The 3,728-nt window shown below is 47.6% G+C and overlaps 1 protein-coding gene across 1 annotated transcript in view; it reads left to right on the top strand.

Moving 5' to 3' along the window:
• The first annotated feature begins 1,046 nt into the window (after window positions 1–1,046).
• LOC105989603 (chromosome unknown open reading frame, human C1orf21) overlaps window positions 1,047–3,728 on the top strand; it is a 119,226-nt gene continuing 116,544 nt past the window's right edge. The window contains exon 1 of the mRNA XM_013021732.1: window positions 1,047–1,095. The gene's annotated coding sequence lies outside the window, so the exon portion shown is untranslated. The remainder of the gene's footprint in view (window positions 1,096–3,728) is intronic.

The following is a 3,728-nucleotide window of genomic DNA, read 5'->3' as shown; positions in this document are numbered from 1 at the left end:
TAGGAATTTCACAGACTTTCCTGCCTGGACTGGGCTTTGAATCATAATCCTCATATCTCAGCCTCCTGAGCAGCTATGATAGGATTACAGCCACCAAAGCCTGGAGTAGAACCATTTTATAGGAGAAAAAAATTGAAGTTTTGACAGATGAATACGCTTTCCCTGAGTCTCATAGCTAATAAATAACAACAGAGTCTATTTCTGCTCCAATTCCTTACTAAATTTTCTTTTGATGGTGCTAAGGATTGAATCCTTTGCCTTCTGGGCAAATGTTCTACCACTCTGCTGCACCCCACCTTCCCACATGCAACTCTTTAAGGTTTGCCTTAACAATTTTAGGGCAAAGTATTAAGTTTATACCTGTAGGGAATTGGTGCCAGAGAAATACTGCAAAAAGCAGCACACAGCCTTCCTGCTTTGTCTCCCAGTGACTGACTTTCTGAATGTTTTTGTTTTTTTTTTTATTTTTGGGTCCGGTTGTGGGGCCTGAACTCTGGGCCTGGGCGCTGTCCCTCAGCTCTTCAGCTCAAGGCTAGCACTCTACCGCTTGAGCCACAGCGCCACTTCCGGCTTTTTTCTTTTTTCTTATGTGGTGCTGAGGAATCAAACCCAGGGCCTCAGGCATGCAAGGCAAACACTGTACCACTGAGCCACCTTCCCAGCCCTTTCTGAATGTTTTATAAAAGAAACACATTGTGTTGGTGAAGGTGGGCATTGGTGTATAATTCCAGAGCTTCCCCAGGATAGTTATGGCCAGCATGAAGACACTTACATGTTACTCACAGTGGGGACATTGAAGGCAGGTTGTTTAAAAAATGAGGAAGTCCTAGCTTACAATCCAGAAAACGACAAAGAAAAAGATAAAAGGCAATGAAGATAGCTGTCAAAAGTGCCTGGAAGGGCAGCAAGGAATCTGGGCAGGGTGAGAATCACCATGGCCTCCTGGAGCTTGTGTTTGGGTGTCTAAGGTGGAGTGGAGCTGGTAGGGATGGTGTGCATCACCAGAGACTTCCCCATCCAGTGACTTTGCTTTCATTTTCATTTCCTCTGGCTGCTTCCAGTTTCCTCAGCTCCCCAAGGCTGCTAGCACACCAGGTAGGTCTTACATCCCATTTCTCTGCAGTTCTTCGGCTGTCCCCTCAGCCTCTGCCCCCACACTAAGACTCCACACCCAGGACAGCTGGGCCAGGGAGGTTTCTGGGAGGAAACAGCTCCTCTGGATTCGGTACTGCTTTTCTGTAGACATTCAGCTACAGATTTAACTCTGAACTGTGCTGCTAGGTGGTCACTGAAATAGATGGGGTAGAGACCAGCAAGCAGTAGGAGGAAAGCCAGCCAGTGCGACCCCAGATCCCAGTACCTGTCCTGCTTGTTTGAACAGTGGCTTCCATGGGTCAGGAGGGCCAAGTCCTCCTCCTGGATGGTGACATCAAAACCAGTCCACAAGCTGGGCCCTGGTGGCTCACACCTGTCATCCTAGCTACTCAAGAGGCTGAGAGCTGAGGGTTGTGATTTGAAGCCAGCCCAAGCAGGAAAGTCCTTGAGAACTCTCATCTCCAATTAATTACCAGAAAACTGGAAATGGCACTGTGGCATGAAGTGGTAGAGTGCTAGCCTTGAGCAAAAGAGCTCAGAGACAGTGTTCAGGCGCTGAGTTAAAGCCCACAATTGATTGAAAAAAGAAAAAAGAAAAAAATATTTGCCATTTCAGCGGGCCCTCAGCAGAAGTGGAGTTGTGAGGCTGAGGATGGGGCATGGTGGTAGAACACATGCTTAGCAGGTATGAGGCCCTGGGTGAAATGCTAGAATCCCTTCTCCCATCAAAGAAAGAAAGAGATCCTGAGATCAGAGAGGCTGTAAGACCACTGAATATGCTCCCGGACTCTTACTGGTACTCTGTTGCAGAGGAGATCAAATCGGGGTGCCCCCTCTTCTAAAGCTAGTGCTTTCCCCCTTCTTTGCCTCTCTCAGGCACCTGGACCTGTGTTAAATATCCTGGCATTTCGAGTTGTGCCATCCATGTTTTCTAAGTCAGTGGCTGAGACCCCACAACTCCGCAAGCCAGTGGCTGTGACAGGTCGCAGAGGTAGAGTGCCGTGTGCAAACGAGTGGCTCACTTTGCCTTGTGGTGCTCGCACTGACCTCGTGTGCTAGCTCCCCACTACCGTGTGAGGACAGGGGTCCTTCCCTGCCTCCAGCTGTGGTGCTGAACTCATAGTACCACACCTCCACCTGCTGCGCCACCCGGGCACCTCCGCCTTGCCCTCGAGCAGCTGGGCCTCTGGGCAGTGAGCCAGGCAGGCTGTGAACGGCCTGTGGCCTGCGGGCAGTGTGCTGGCCTAGCCCATCTAGTGGATGATCCCAGGGCCTCGCACACTCCCTCATGGGCCTGTTCAGTGGCATGTTGGTGGTGGCCGGCTGCTGATGCTTGGTGGGAAGGGAAGTCACTGGATTGAGTCTGAGGTTTGTGGCCTTGAGTACAGCACGTAGCCTGGTCTGCAGAGCCTTGGGACATTTGGGTCTCCGGGCCCTAGGGCACTGCCATCCCTAAGTCTGTCCCTCACCCCTGCTGCCTCCCAGCATTTGCTGAAGGCAACGAATGTTTAAGAAGGCTGCGGGTCTGGCTGCCGCACTTCTGTCTTATAGATTGATGATCTCAAGCTGTTTTGCTGATGTCACTGTGCATCTGTGTTTGGGGAGAGAGTATAAGAGAATGGTTAATCCAGCAGGAGCTCATTATGCCATGAATGATGAAGGGTAGGCGCCTGGCTTATCCCTGTTTGATTTGCTTGCTTCATTGAGGAAAACAAATGACCGTGTCACCCTACTGAGAATTTCACTTTCTCCTTGACGTACAAATAAACAGCCTCCCATGTTTCATTTATTTTTGCCTGGAATGGTTGGTTTTTTCAAAATACATTGTTTGGCTTCTTTCTTGGATTATGACCTTCATTATTGGATAAGGAAGGGAAGCCAGTAAAAGTGTGTGTGTGTGTGTGTGTGTGTGTGTGTGTGTTTCAAGAAATAAAGGACCCTTAACTACTAATGCTCATTAGAAACCACACTGCTGCAAGTGGTGGTACACCTGTAATGCCAGCACTCTGGAGGCTGAAGTGGGGAGGTTGGGAGTTTGAGGCCAGCTGGGGTTTCATAGCCATGACATTGTTCAAAAAAATTCTTTAAAAAAATTTTTGTTGTGAAAAATACTGTACAGAGGGGTTACAATTACATGGGCAAGATGAAGAGTACATTTCTTATCAAGCATTGTTGCTTCCTCCTTTGTTTCCCCTTCTCCCCACCTCCCCCGGGCCAAAGTTATAAAGTTCGTTTTTCGACATAACGACTTGTACATCTCATTGTTGCAATGGGTCCACCTGTATCCCTATTTAAATGGTTTGTTTTGCCCTTCCCCTCATCAAATTATATCAACATCAAATACAATGAAAGCAGGGGTTATACCGTGGGGGAGGGACATACAAAGCAACAAAGAAATCATCTTTTAAATATGTTAGAAACAATCGCAAGAAAGAAAAACATTTGAATACAAATTTTTTTAAATTTATGGTTGAAACTAGCTGCGGTTATATATTTGAAGGGAATGGCACAGGCAGATACAAAATGAATGTCCCTCCCCCATGGTATAACCCCTGTTTTCACTGTATTTGATGTTGGTATAATTTGGGGAGGGAAAGGGAAAAAACAAATTCTTTAAATAGGGATACAGGTGG

The sequence above is a fragment of the Dipodomys ordii genome, unplaced genomic scaffold (assembly GCF_000151885.1).
Source record: "Dipodomys ordii isolate 6190 unplaced genomic scaffold, Dord_2.0 Scaffold57, whole genome shotgun sequence".
NCBI lineage: Eukaryota > Metazoa > Chordata > Mammalia > Rodentia > Heteromyidae > Dipodomys > Dipodomys ordii.
Note: the sequence above shows the minus strand (reverse complement) of the source record. Positions and strands in the feature narration are given on the sequence as shown.